Source organism: Populus trichocarpa, chromosome 17, assembly GCF_000002775.5.
Source record: "Populus trichocarpa isolate Nisqually-1 chromosome 17, P.trichocarpa_v4.1, whole genome shotgun sequence".
NCBI lineage: Eukaryota > Viridiplantae > Streptophyta > Magnoliopsida > Malpighiales > Salicaceae > Populus > Populus trichocarpa.
The window spans coordinates 7,075,317-7,091,569 of record NC_037301.2 but is presented as its reverse complement, the minus strand read 5'-3'; the positions used below and the strand labels follow the sequence as shown (position 1 = coordinate 7,091,569).

At 39.1% G+C, this 16,253-nt stretch overlaps 1 pseudogene; it reads right to left on the bottom strand.

Annotated features, from left to right (window-relative positions):
• Positions 1–1,766: 1,766 nt before the first annotated feature.
• On the bottom strand, positions 1,767–14,628 carry LOC127904532 (uncharacterized; annotated as a pseudogene).
• Positions 14,629–16,253: the final 1,625 nt, after the last annotated feature.

The window sequence follows — 16,253 nt, the reverse complement described above, 5'->3', positions numbered from 1 at the left end:
CCATACTCACCTGGAAGGTCAATTTTATATGCATTGTCATTGATTCTCTCTAAAACCCGAAATGGACCATCACCACGAGGCTGTAATTTTAATTTTCTTTGGTTAGGAAATCGTTCCTTACGCATGTGCACCCAAACCCAATCACCGGGTTGGAAAACAACCAGTTTACGTCCCTTATTTGCTTTTGAAACGTAAAGTCTGTTCTTTTTCTCTATTTGCAGTCGAACTCCCTCATGGAGTTGTCTCACCATCTTTGCCTTCTTTTCACCATCTAAACTTACCCTTTCTTCAAAAGGTAAAGGAATTAAATCCATAGGAGTTAGTGGATTAAAATCATAAACAATTTCAAAATGAGAAAAACCAGTGGTCGAATGCACAGTTCTATTATAAGCAAACTCAATAAAAGGCAAACATTCTTCCCAAATTTTTAAATTCTTTTAAATTATAGCACGCAAAAGTTGGGATAATGTTCTATTCACTACCTAAGTTTATCCATATGTTTGAGGATGACATGTTATCGAAAATAAGAGTTTAGTTCTCAACTTTCCCCTAAGGTCTTCCAAAAGTAGCTAAGGAATTTAACATCACGATCTGACACTATACTCTTAGGAATGCCATGCAAACGTACAATCTCCCCAAAGAACAAGTCTGTGATATGAGATGCATCATCCGTTTCATTGCATGTAATGAAATGCGCCATTTTAGAAAACTTATCAACCACAACAAAAATAGAGTCTCTACCTTTCTTTGACCTAGGTAAACCTAAAACAAAGTCCATAGAGATATCTACCTAAGGTTCAGTAGGCACAGGTAATGGTGTATATAGTCCATGTGGTTGTAGTCTAGATTTTGCCTTTCTACAAGCAATGCACTGTTGACAAATTTGTTGCACATCTCTTTTCATCTTTGGCCAATAGAAATGCTCACGCAATACATCCAAGGTTTTCGCAACCCCAAAGTGACCCATTAAACCACCCCCATGTGCTTCATGAACAAGCAATTCACGCAAAGAACTAGCAGGAACACATAATCTATTCTTTTTGAACAAATAACCATCCATCAAATAAAACTTACTAGAAGATGAATGTCCACATGCATTATAAATCCCGGCAAAATCAGAATCATTATCATACAATTCCTTCATATATTCAAAGCCTAGCAATCTAGTATTCATGGTGTGTAAAAGAACATACCTGCGGGAAAGTCCATCAGCGACGATGTTCTCTTTACCTTGCTTATACTTGATTACGTAAGGAAAGGTTTCAATGAATTCAACCATTTTGCATGTCTTCTATTCAACTTACCTTATCCTTTCAGTGTTTCAAGGACTCATGATCCGAATGGATTACGAACTCTTTTGGCCACAAGTAATGCTGCCATATCTCAAGTGCTCTTACCAATGCATAGAGTTCTTTGTCGTAAGTGGGATAGTTCAAGGTCGCTCCACTTAACTTCTTACTGAAATATGCAATAGGTCTCCGATCCTGCATCAAAACAACATCTATTCCCATTTCAAATGCATCACATTCTATTTCAAATGCTTTCGTAAAGTCAGGTAAAGCCAAAACAGGTGCAGAATATAATTTCTCTTTCAAAAGAACAAAAGCCAATTCTTGTTCCTCCCATCATTTAAACCCAACTGACTTTTTAACAACTTTATTCAAGGGTGCAGCTATTGTACTGAAATCTTTCACAAAGCGCCTGTAAAAACTAGCTAACCTATGAAAACTCCTTACCTTAATTACCGATTCAGGTGTAGGCCAATCTCAGATGGCCTTAGCTTTCTCCTCATCCATCTCGTTACCCTGTGCAGTTACAACATAGCCAAGAAACACAATTTTCTCCATGCAAAAGGCACACTTTTTAAGATTAGCATATAATTTCTCACTACACAACACACTAAATACATTTCGCAAATGATCAAGATGCTCAGTTAAGTTCTTGCTATAAATCAGAATGTCATCAAAATACACAACCATAAACTTGCCTATGAATGCACGCAACACATGATTCATTAAACGCATAAACGTACTAGGTGCATTTTTTTTTTGGTAAGTTGACGTATGTATTAAAAGAAGAAGATACAAACATTATAAGGGGCATACCCCAGATTTACAATGATAACAGAAACATAAAACAACAGATGGCTACAGGCTAGCCACCGACCGTAAAACTGAAACCTCACTAGATTCGTTAGGGAAACCAGTACAACCAGCTAACTAACAGATTAAGAATCTATGGTATTCACCCTCCAAGCTCGTTGGATCCTTGTGTTTTCATTTGTTGGTACGACATTCCTCATCAAATCAAGCTTATCACGAATGATACATTCGATTTGATTAAGGACCAAATTCGGAGTTCTAGACATTCCAGCAAAGATCCTTGCATTCCGTTCTTGCCATACATGATACACTGTAGCTGCAAAACTCAGTTTACGAGAAAAATTGACGAAACTCTTGCCATGCCAAGAGACAGTGGCCCATCGAATCCATTCATCCCAGCCTTTTGTCATTCTTGGAATGTCGCATCTGTCACAAACATCCCACCAGATCGCTTTAGTATAGGAGCATTCAAAGAACAAGTGGTTGTGATCCTCATTGTTGCGGAGACAGAGTGAGCATCTATTAGGACCATGTATACCAAACCGATGAAGTTTATCTTGAGTTGTGAGTTTCTGTTGGACGGCCATCCATAGAAGAAATGAATGTCTTGGAACAGCATTCTTGAACCACACAATGTCATGCCATTCAACCATCTGACGATGACGTCTTAGTTGTTCCCAAGCTACTTTGACCGAGAATCTGTGATTTGGCGAGTCCAACCAAACTATCTCATCCTTTTGCCCCATCTTAGGATTAGAATTGGAAGGAATAGCTTCTATAATGGGGTGCCAGCCAATAGCTTGGGTGGTAGGAGTTTTCCATTCTGAGTTCTGAATTAGCACATTCACCTTCGCGTTCTTGGCCATACCTGAATCATAGATGAATCTTTCCCCGTAAGAATCCGCGAGTGGGCTGTGAGGATGCCAATTATCAAACCATAGAGAGGTTGTCATTCCATCTCCTATGATGTACTTCATCTTCGGCCATGCTAAGGATCTGAGCTTTAGAATCTTTCCCCAAGCCCAAGAGCAATTCTGTGGCGTCTTGATTGTCCAGAAATTCCTACCTCGCAACAGATTGGATCTGATCCAAGTAGACCATATTGAGCCATCTGAGTCATTGCACAGGTTCCAAATGTGTTTCAACAAAGAAATCTTGTTCCATTCTGTTATGCTTTTTATTCCTAGCCCCCCCTCCTTTTTTGGAAGACAAACCTGATCCCAAGCCACTTTAGCCCCAGTAGTTCTCATATCTGAACCTGACCAAAGAAAGGATTTCATAATTTGCTCCACATTTTTAATTACTTGCCCAGGTAAGAGAAAGAGAGATGCCCAATAGACCTGTATGGAAAATAAGACTGAATTAATCAGTTGTACCCGTCCTGCATACGAGAGTGCTCTACAAGTCCAATGTCGAACTTTAGAGGTGATTCGATCGACGAGGCCCTTACAATAAATAGCCTTTAGTCTGGACGAGAGAAGAGGTACTCCCAAATATTTCATAGGGAGCTCCCCCTCTCTAAACCCAAGAATATGAATAATTTGTTCCCTCTCAGCATTTAACACACCGCTCAAGAAGATGTCACTTTTGTTTGGATTTGGATACAGGCCTGATAGATCTTGAAACTTTGTGAGCACAGTTCTGATCATACGAATTGAGTTTACATCCCCGTTGCTAAAAATCATCAAGTCATCAGCAAAACAAAGATGAGAAATTTTGTCCTTCTTGCATCTCCAGTGGAACTTGAATTCTTGGTTGGCACTCATCTTGCAGAATAGCCCCGACAGGATTTCCATACACAGGACAAACAAATATGGGGACAATGGATCCCCTTGTCTCAGCCCTCTTCCCCCTTGAAAGTAACCTGCAAGCTCACCATTGACGTTGATAGAGAATTGACATGATGTAACACAAACCATGATCCAATCAATGACTGTTCTAGGGAATCCCATTTTTATTAACATAGCGTCAACGAAATCCCACCGCACCGAGTCATAAGCCTTCATCAGATCAACTTTCATAGCACAACGAGCAGGTCCCGTAGATTTATGATAGCCTTTCATTAGTTCCTGAGACAAAAGAATGTTATCACTGATTCTCCGTCCTGAGATAAAAGCAGTTTGATATGGACCAACTAAGGATGGCAAAACAACTTTGATTCTCCCAGCTAGAATCTTAGCGATGCATTTGTACACTGTATTGCAGCAAGATATAGGACGAAAATCTGTCAACCTTGTAGGATTAGCAACTTTAGGAATAAGGGAAATGGATGTAGCATTCATTTCTTTAAGCATTCTACGAGTCTGAAAGAAGGATCTAACAGCGTTGATTACATCTTCCCCAACTATGTGCCACATTCTTTTGAAGAAACCTGCGTTAAAGCCATCCGGACCAGGGGCTTTGTTGTTCTTCAAACTAAACATAGCATGCTTAATCTCCTCCCTTGTTACATCTTCTGCGAGTACATGTTGTTGCGTTGAAGACAGTTTCAAGTTAATTGCCGATTCCATCACTTCCTCGTTCAGAACCCTAGGCATCTGATCAACTCCTAACACACGATGGAAGTATGCAATTACTTCTGATTTGACTGCCTCGTGTCCTTCGACAACCTCTCCATCCTCCCTTGTAAGTGATAGAAGCTTATTCCTATTCTGTCTTCCATTTACTGATTTGTGAAAGTAGCTAGTATTCTGATCCCCCAAGCTAAGCCATTGTATCCTTGCCTTCTGTTTGAAAAAACTCTCTTCAGCCCTGACGGTAGAAGCGTATTTATGAACAGCATCCCTTTCTCGCATGCACAAAATTGGATTCGCATGCGCTGTATGCAGAGCCTGTTGAGCCTTATCCATTTCGTTTTTTGCATCTTTCACTCTATCTGAAATGTTGGAGAAGTGAGCCATATTGAAAAGTTTCAATTCCTGCTTTAGCTTTCTTAGTTTGCAACACAGCTGATACATTGGACAACCCCCCGAATTCTGATCCCATACCTTCTTCACCAAGGGCATGAACTCGTCATGATCCATCCACATATCGAAGAATCTGAATGGTTTCTTTATGTTCTGATCATTGCCAATAACCTTTACCACCATAGGAGAATGGTCTGACATACCCGAAGGCAAAAATCTCGCTTCCGATAATGGAAAGTTCAGATTCCACTTCTCATTGACAAGCACTCTATCTAGTTTCCGCATAATCAGATTCTCAGGACATTGGTTCGACCAAGTATAATGCATACCTGAATACCGAAGATCATCTACTTTCGCTTCTCGAATACATGTATCCAATCTGTCCATAGTACCAGCCCACGTAGTAGACCCTCCTAACCTGTCCGACTGGTTGCGGATAGCATTAAAATCACCCATAAGAATCCACGGGGTTGACTCCCATCCATCACTACGACTCACAATATCAGACCATAATGCCTCACGTAAGGAAGCATTATTGTCTCCATAAATAATTGAAGTATTGAAACTGATATTGGTAGCTAATATAGTGACAGAAACATGAATAGCCTGGTCTGACATTCCAAAAACATCCACCTTCACCGTATCAGCATTCCAACAAACCCAAATACGCCCACGACAAGAGAAATCATAATTATACAAGAAGGACCAAGAACGCAGAAGAAGTTGAGTAACATTATCTTTATTCTTGTCTTTAACTCGAGTTTCAACCAGACCAAAAAGAGCTATCCTCTCTTGATGGATGAGCCGACGCAATTCTGAATGCTTTATAGGATCATTCAAACCTCTAATATTCCAACATCCAATAATCATAGGAAAATAGAGAGGAGTACAAACAGCAACACAAAGATTACCTTGACGTGCCTCCTGGAGAGGAGCCAGATTTCTTATGCTTCTTTGAAGAGGCTTTTGAACCCTTTTTCTTTTTCTCTAGAGAGTCTCTAGCCTTAATAGCTAACTGATTAACAGTTTCCCTTTCGGTGGAATTCAGGGTTTGAGGGGTTGTCAGGATCGTTGATGTTGACTCCTTATCGGTTTGTTCCCCATCTGTATCACCTCCTATTGCGTCCATATCTTGATCTAAAGCAGTACTTGCAGCCCCTTGCTCCTGATTCATATCTTCTCGTAAACTCTTCAAGGCAAGAGGAGAGGAAGGATTTTCATCTTCATGACAAACAGCCTTGTGCACATCTGATGCCGCATGATCAATCATCTTACAATCAGACATATTTATACCAGATGTTGAACAACCATTCTCATTACAATTACCCACTTTAGATGCCAAGGGGGCATTCTCCCCACTCACAGAACCCTTGTTTCGTTTACCAACTACCTGCCACTGAAACTGATTCTGCTTGTTATCCGCAGATTTAGAGTTCATAGCTCCTAGATTCCTCTTACCCTCTGCCACCACTTTAAGATTATCAATGTTATTAGTAGCACATAGCGCTGTGGTGTGTCCAAAGACATTGCAATTACTGCACTTCGACGGTATCCATTCGTACTCAGCTGAAATTGTTATGAATAACCCATTTGGACAGCGAAGATCATATTCCTTAACCAACGTCTTCGAAGCATCTATCTCAACGCAAACTCTTGCGTAACTAAGCCTTTTACGCAACAATGTCGTATGATCCGCATGAAGGGGGACTCCAACAGCACTCGCTACACAGCTCAACCCCTTAATAGTCCAATACTCGAGAGGGACATTATACAGCCGAACCCATACCGGAACTCTGGCCAAATCATCTTTCAAAAATTGCATGTTCGGCTGCCAACGTTTAAGCACCAAAGGCCTGTTGGCCATGTGCCATGGGGCTCTTTCCAGCACATTAGTGGCATGATCAACAGAATCAAAATTGAAGATGAAGAAACCGTTATCCGAAGACAAAACTTCTGATAGACCGTAGGAGCTCCATATTCTTTTGGCAATAGAATTAACCACGGGATACGGTAATTTCTGCCCCACAAAATGACCAACTAGGGTGGATTTCCAAAATTCGCAGCCATCTTCAAACACATCAAGTGGAGGAGCTACTGTCACACGACCATCCGTCGTAGTAGGGGGAGCAAAGTGCAGATTACGGACTGAACTAATGCCAAGGGTCTTGCTACCCTCATTGTCATCAACATCAGAACCCTTCAAAGCAGTTAAAAAATTCAATTTGGGTCTAGGTTTTAGTTGTTCTTGTTGATGAGACCCTACCTTCACCTCATCAACTTTAGAACCCAACACATGGTTCATTTCTGGAACAACATTAGAAGCTTGGACAGTAGAGTGGTTCTCTATACTAACATCAGAATCAGCTTGAAATTGAGAAATCCTCATCCCATGGCTATTCAACATATCTTGCAATTGTAATCTTAATGTATGTCCAGACTTAACTTGATTGTGTTGTTCAATGTTAGAGCTAACCATTGGAACATTTTCCACAGAAGAACATAGAGACATTATGGTAGCATACAAATACTAGAGAGAACAAAATTCTAAGAATATAAACTGAGTCCAAGAAGCAACCTAAACTCAGAAATAACAGCAACCTAACTCATAAACAACAACATGCAGAATAGTTCATGAAGGAAGGAGAGAATTACAGAATTACGAGGCCAATATCTCCCAGCACACTGATTATAACAATGATCCGTTCGGTCAAGATGTAGAGTAGGTTCCGAAGAACAACATACTCAAAAATGGTAACGATCCAACGGTGAACAAAGGAGATCAAGCTACGACAAACCACTCTGAAACTAGCAAGAAAAAATGAAACTTTTTCCAAAGAACTGTGATTTAATCTTCACATATGGCAAAGGCCTTCATGTCTATGACAATCCATTCACTATGCTGCAACTTTACCACTTCTTCATAGTTCCAGAACTGAAAATGCAGAATAGTAGAAATATTGCGAGATCAATATCTCTTACCTCGTTGATTGGATAACAAATCCGTTCGGTCAATGTTGAGAGAAGGTTGAAAGGAACAACATAGTCAGAAATGAGAACAATCCAACGGTGGACGGAGTAGATGTAGCTCCGACAGCACCACTCTCTCTCTCTCTCTCTATCTCTCTCTCTCTCTCTCTCTCTCTCTTTCTCTAGCCTGTAGCCTATCCATTAATGTTATACCTGTACTAGGTGCATTTGTAAGTCCAAACGGCATTACTAACCATTCATACAAACCATGTTTCGTCTTAAATGTTGTTTTCCACTCATCACCTTCTTTCATCCTAATCTGATGGTATCCACTTTTCAAGTAAATTTTAGAGAAAATACAGGATCCATGTAACTCATCTAACATGTAATCAAGCCTAGGAATGGGGTGTCTATACTTTACCGTTATATTGTTGATGGCTCGACAATCAACACACATCCTCCATGTTCCCATCCTTCTTAGGCACAAGGAGCACGAGTACAACAGATGGGCTCATACTCTCATGAATGTATCCCTTTTCCATCAGCTCATCAACTTGCCTTTGAAGCTCTCTTGTCTCCTCAGGATTGCTTCTATAGGCTGGTCGGTTAGGAATTGAAGCTCTAGGTACGAAATCAATCAGATACTCTATCCCCCTCAATGGTGGTAATCCGCTAGGAGTATTGTCGGGGAACACATCATCAAACTCCTACAACAAATAAATAGCAACACTAGGCATAATATGATTAAGATCATTACTATTAAAGTAAGCCTCCTTGTACACAAGTAAAATCATTGGCTTGTTAGTGAAAAATGCAAATCTGACCTCACCCTCTCTAGCAAAAAAAAACTAGGTTGTTTCTTTAGTTTTTCCACACAATTCTCATTACCCTTCCTGACTTTCTTCACTCCTCTTGTCTTACCTCCACTCTCGGCTAGGTTTCGGTGTTTTTGAGTAGTGGTCGAATGGTCTGATTTGTTTGGAGTGTTGGCCGAATATTTGTTTGTGTTTGGATGGGTGGCCGAATGGGTTGTAGTGGTTTGGGTTCTAGCCGAATCTGATGGTCTTCTCTCCCCTTGTTCCTCACCATGATTTTCTCTCCCCATCGCCTCATGCTCACTCTTTAGCTTTATTTGATCATCATACACCTGTTTGGGTGTAAGAGGTACAAGAGTGATGGTTTTACCATCTTTTACAATGGTATACCTATTTTTAACCCCATCATAAATTGCCTTCCTATCATATTGCCATGGTCTCCCCATCAAGATGTGACTTGCTTGCATTAGTACCACGTTGCACAGAACTTCATCAACATATTTGCCAATCGAAAATGGAACCACAACTTGTTTAGTCACTTTAACTTCACCACTATCATTCAGCCATTGCAATCTATATGGTTTAGCATGCTTAACAGTACACAAATTCAGTTAACTAACAAGGGTGTTACTGCAAACATTAACACAGCTTTCACTATCTATAATTAATCCACACACCTTGCTTTGAACATAACAACGCGTATGGAAGATGTTCTCCCTTTGTTGATTAGTTTCATCTTCCTTGACCTGAACCTGAAGTGTTCGTCTTATAACCAAGGACTCCTCAACCGGTAATGCTAACTCATCCCCATCACTATCCTCCAATGGTGGCATGCCTTCACAATCAGATCTGTCACTTTCAGATTCCATATCACCATTATCTCTAATCATCATGATTCTCTTGTTTGGACACTCTGAAGCATAATGTCCATGTCTCTGACACCTGAAACATTTAACATCACGAGTACGTTTAAGTTGAGTTTCAGATTTACCCTTTGGCATCAGTAGGAACATCAACTTTAGCCTTTGGTGGTTCAGTTCTAGAAGGAACAAAGGATCTCGATTGGACAATACCCTCTCTCTTTAGATTCGGCTTCCAAGATGATGAAGAACCCAAATTAAACGCTGGCCGAGCATGTCCCTTCCTAAGTTGTCTCTCCACCTTCGTAGCCATGTGAACCAAGTCCTCTAGCTCCACATAGTCCTGTAGCTCAACCAAATTGGCAATGTCCTAATTCAGCCCATTAAGAAATCTAGCCATGGTGGCTTCTCTATCCTCAACAACATTGGCCCGAATCATTGCTATCTCCATCTCTTTGTGATATTCATCTACTATCTTATAACCTTGATTCAAACCTTGGAGCTTCAGATATAAGTCTTTGTAATAGTGGTTTGGCACAAATTGTCTCCTCGTTAAGACTTTCATCTCCCCTCAAGTCTGAACGGGTCGCTCCCCATTCCTCCACCTACTGATCACAATATGATCCCACAAAATCAATGCATACTCCGTAAACTCAATTTTCACCAATTTCACCTTTCTTTTTTCAGAATAGCTATGGCAATCAAAAATCCAATCTACCCTTTTCTCCCACTCCAAATAAGCCTCAGGATCGTTTTTACCTTGAAAGTTAGGAATTTTCAGTTTAAAGGTGTCCAAGTCCCCATCCATATCTTCATAAGTGATGCGGATCAGCCCAACACCAAGCGTAATCATGCCAACGACCCATTGGAGGTGCTCTAGTTGAGCCAATCACAAGAGCTAGGGCAAAGAAGCTTAAAGAAACTAGAGGGGCTTGGGACATTTAAGGAGCATGAAGGACAACCTTTAATTCATCTAGTTCAGGTCCAAGAAGAGCCCAATTCATGTGGAACAAGGGGTTGATGTGTCCTGCCCAATACCAACCTTGTTAGGCTTGTTTTTTTCCTAATGCTACAAGGATAAAAAGGCAGCAATTTATTCTCCTAATTAAGTAAGGAAGTTGGCCATATCTTATTCCTAAAGAGGGGAGGACTATTTAATGCTTTTCCTAACTTAGAAAGGAAAGTAATTCAATCAGCAACAAAGGAGGAAATTTGTTTTCTTATTTATCCAAGTTAAACAAGGAACTCCAAGCTAATCAAGGACATCAAAGGTGGGGCCAGCAACACAAATTTGGAAGGACATCAAAGGTGGGGCCAGCAACACAAATTTTCCAAATCAGATTTTTCCTGGTTTATTTAGGGCTTCTTAAGGGTGACAAATCTGATTCTAGCATATTTAGGATGGTAATTTTTGATTTTTTATTATTTTTATTATTTTCTTCTTAGTTTTTGGGGTTATTATTACTTATTTGGGTCAATTGTAAGTGGGCTTCATATAAGTCCACCTAAGGGGGGTCCATTAGGGTTTCTTTAAGTCTAGAGTCAGTATAAATAAAGGCATAACCAAACATGTAAAGTTATGTAATTTTCATATCAATAAACTTCTTTGCTGCACTTATTGTGTGTTGGTGGGATAATCTCCCTTCCTTGGTTCTTAAAAGGACTGAAAACAATTTATCGAAGAACAACTGTCTTCGTGGAGTCATCCTTATACTTCTCGTTCGCGAATCAATATTCGTTGGGTGGGGGGTCTCCGTTTCCAATAGTGCTGGTGCCTAGGTACAAGTTATCTTTGGGTCACACTCCTATCAAACCTGATTTACTTGGCTTTTCGGGAATTGGTGTCTTTGCTTGTGGGTTGCGTGACCATGTGATCACGAGGTTGCATCATTTGGTATCAGAGCTTGGCTCCATTAATCAGGTTATATCCTTCTGAAATTTTTCGTTTCTTGTTGTTTCCGCAAAAACTTCATTAGTGTCCAATTTTTTCTTCTCCTTGATTTTGCAGCATATAAAAAAAAATTGTTATTTTGTTTGGTTTCTATCCAAAATATATTAGTTGCATAAAACAAAAGTCGTTCAAAAAGACATTTATTAGTTTCTGCCGCAGAAAACTAAATAAGTTTGTTATTGTGTATTTTGATGACATTTTGATCTATAGCAAGAACTTAAATTAGCATCTTGATCATTTGCGTAATGTACTTAGTGTGTTGCGTAGTGAGCAATTATATGTTAATCTTAAGAAGTGTACCTTTTGCATGGAAAAAATTATGTTTCTTGGCTATGTCGTAATTGCGCAGGGTATCGAGATGGACGAGGAGAAAGTTAAGGCCATCCGAGAGTGGCCTACACCAAAATCGATAAGTGAGGTAAGGAGTTTTCATGGACTTGCTAGTTTTTATAGAAGGTTTGTGAAGGATTTTAATACTATTGCTGCACCTTTAACTGAAATTGTGAAAAAGTCTGTTCAATTCAAATGGAATGATGAACAGGATAAGGTTTTTAATTTGTTGAAAGATAAACTTTGTTCGGCGCCAGTTTTAGCTTTGCCAGACTTTACGAGAGCTTTTGAAGTTGAATGTGATGCGTCAGGTATTGGTATAGGAGCTGTGTTAATGCAGGATTTGAGGCCCATTGCGTATTTTAGCGAAAAAATTAATGGGGCAGTATCCAGTAGGAGACATGCCAAATGGGTTGAATTTATTGAAACCTTTTCATATGTGATCATGTATAAGCAAGGGAAAGAAAACATTGTGGCTGATGCACTTTTGCGCAGGTATGTTTTATCTACTTTGAATGCTAGATTTCTAGGATTTGAACACATAAAAGAATTGTACAAGGATGATAGTAATTTTGCTAATGTTTACAATGCTTGCGAAACTTCGGCTTTTGGAAAGTTTTATAGACTTGATGGATATTTGTTTAAAAAGAGTCATTTGTGTGTTCCATTAAGTTCTATGAGTGAATTGCTTGTACGTGAAGCACATGGAGGCGGGTTGATGGGGCATTTTGGTGTTGTTAAGACTTTGGATGTGTTGCATGAGCATTTTTATTGGCCTAAAATGAAAAAAGATGTGCAACACATATTTGATAAATGCATAACTTGTAGGAAAGCAAAGTCTAGGACTCAACCACATGGCTTGTATACCCCTTTGCCTGTACCGAAAGAACCATAGGTAGACATTTCGATGGACTTCGTCTTAGGTTTACCTAGGTCAAAACGGGGTAGGGATTCCATCTTTGTAGTTGTTGATAGGTTTTCAAAGATAGCACACTTCATTCCATGTCATAAAACTAATGATGCAACTAACATTGCTGATTTGTTCTTTAGAGAGATAGTACGGCTTCACTCCAATGGATTTGATTCCTTTGCCTGATGATGAAAGGGTTAGTTTGGATGGTAATCGTAAAGCACAGGTGGTGAAGACACTCCATGAGAGTGTGCGGCAACAGATTGAAAAGAGGAATCGTGTGTATGCGACCAAAGCCAAAAAGAGGCGCAAACATGTTGTCTTTCAGCCCAGCGATTGGTTTGGGTGCATATGCGCACAAAGAGATTTCCAGCCCATAGGAAATCAAAGCTACAACCACGAGGAGATGGGCCATTTCAGATCCTTGAGAGGATCAATGACAATGCTTATAAAATTGATTTATCAGGTGAGTATGGTGTTAGTGCTACCTTTAATGTTTCTGATCTTACTCTGTTTGATGTAGGTGATGATTCGAGGTCGAATCCTTTTGAAGAGAGAGGGGAAGATGCGGATCAGCCCAACACCAAGCGTAATCATGCCAACGACCCATTGAAGGTGCCAGTTGGGCCTATCACAAGAGCTAGGGCAAAGAAGCTTAAAGAAGCATTGAATGAGCTTGTTCAGAATATATGTAGCAAAATGGACCTAGAGGGGCTTGGGACATTTAAGGAGCATGAAGGACAGCCTTTAATTCATCTAGTTCAGGTCTAAGAAGAGCCCAATTCATGTGGAATAAGAGGTTTATGTGTCCTGCCCAATATCAGCCTTGTTAGGCTTGTTTTTTTCCTAATGCTACAAGGATAAAAAGTCAGCAGTTTATTCTCCTAATTAAGTAAAGAAGTTGGCCATATATTATTCCTAAAGAGGGGATGACTATTTAATGCTTTTCCTAACTTAGGAAGGAAAGTAATTCAATTAGCAACAAAGGAGGAAATTTGTTTTCTTATTTGTCCAAGTTAAACAAGGAACTCTAAGTTAATCGAGAACATCAAAGGTGGTAAGCAACACAACTTTTCCAAATCAGATTTTTCCTAGTTTATTTAGGGCTTCTTAAGGGTGAAAAATCTGATTCTAGCATATTTAGGATGGTAATTTTCGGATTTTTATTATTTTTATTATTTTCTTCTTAGTTTTTGGGGTTATTATTACTTATTTGGGTCAATTGTAAGTGGGCTTCATATAAGTCCACCTAAAGGGGATCCATTAGGGTTTCTTTCAGTCTAGAGTCAGTATAAATAAAGGCATAACCAAAGATGTAAGGTTACGTAATTTGCATATCAATAAACTTCTTTGTTGCACTTATTATGTGTTGGTGAGATAATCTCCTTTCCTTGGTTCTCAAAAGGAACGACTTATCGAAGAACAACTGTCTTCGTGGCATCATCCTTATACTTCTTGTTCGCGAATCAATATTCGTTGAGTGGGGGTCTCCGTTTCCAATAGTGCTGGTGCTTAACTACAAGTCATCTTTGTGTCACACTCCTATCAAATGTAATTTACTTGGCTTTTCGGTAATTGGTGTCTTTGCTTGTGGGTTGCGTGACCATGTGATCACGAGGTTCGCATCGATAAGTGCCTATGCCACGAAAATTCACATTCCTCCTCGCCCTGTTCGGCCCAGACCTGATTCCTTGGCCAGCAGATGCAAAATCATAGTCATCTTCATCCATATCTGTGTTTTCGTCAACAAACTCTTCAAAATCAGATCTGACATTCCGTACGGCCATATGGACCGTATTTCTTCGGCGATGAGCCCCACTATTCTGTTGCTTTATCAAATTTGCCTCATCTTTCAGATCCTTGTACGTCCTAGATAACAGCTCAAGTTGCTAGCCTATGGCTCGTAATTGGAAAGCTATGTCAGCGTTTTGTCTCGCTGAATCATTGTTTTCAGACATTCTTTGAATCTGTAAAATTTGGTTAGTAGCACAAAATATATCCTCATACCTCTTGTGTATCACAAAAAAAAAAAATCAAGGCTTTTCACTCTAATAAGCTCACTATGCCTTTTACTTCACAATTTGCTTTCTTTTGGTTCTTTAGGAACTGAAATCAACAAATCGAAGTCAGTAGCCTTCGCAACGTACTCTAATTATAATATTCAGACTCAAGAATCAATAAATATACTGAAAACAAAGTAAAACAAAACAACGATTACAATTTCGCAAGTAGCAATACAAGGTCATACGAATTGTGGACGAAATGAAATAAAAGATATGATTACTGTGTATTATATTTCATCTTGTTACTGTGTCTAATCATATTAGTATATTACAAAAAAAAAAACAGAGAGAGAGAGGGATTAGTTGAAATTTGATGTATCATTCAATTTTTGCCGTAGAAATACAACTCTTGGTGAACCATAAGCAAACCACCTTGGAATCAATTGAAACTTCATATTCAGTCTATTGGGGGGTGCGATCGCATCATATGTCAAATTTGGACTTATTCTGATATTGTTTGCTTCAGGTTTTAATTCGAGGTTCAATTCTGCCGTAGAAACACTACTCTTAGTTAACCATAAGCAAACCACCTTAGAATCAATTAAAACTTTATATTCTGTGTATTGGGGATGAGATCGCAACATCTATTAAATTTGGACTTATTTTGATATCGGCTTCTTGAGGTTTTAATTGGAGGTTCAATTTTACCGCAAACTGATCATACACAGGGTTTGGGTACCTAGACATAATAGAACGATGTATAAACTGAGATTTGTTGTTTTCTTGGTATCCTAATACTATATTTTAAATTAGAGGTCATTTGTTGTTTTCTTGGTTTGTTTTACGTTGTCTTTCAAAAAAATTTTTGTTTCTGTTGATTTTGTTACTTCCAGTATATTCTGTTTACTGGGGGTGATATCACACCATGTATTAAATTTGGACTTTATTCAATATCATTTCCTTGAGGTTTTAATTCGAGTTCAATTCTGCCGTAGAAACACTATTCTTAGTGAACCATAAGAAAATCATCTCAGAATCAATTAAAAATCCATTTTATGTCTATTAAGGGTGAGATAGCAACATGTATAAAATTTGGTCTTATTTTGATATCGTTTGCTTGAGGTTTTAATTGGAGGTTCAATTTTGCCGCAAACTGATCATACACGGGGTTTGTGTAACATAATAGAACGACCTACAAACTGACATTTGTTGTTTTCTTGGTATTCTAATACTATATATTAAATTCAAGGTCATTTGGATTGCGTTTTCTTTAGGTTCCAGAATCAGGTTTTGTCTTGCTGTAACAGGTTTGTTTTGCATTGTCTTTCAAAACTTGTTTTGTTTCTGTTGATTTTGTTCCTTCCAGTATATTATCATCATATTTGGGATATTTGGTTGTTGTTTGAGTC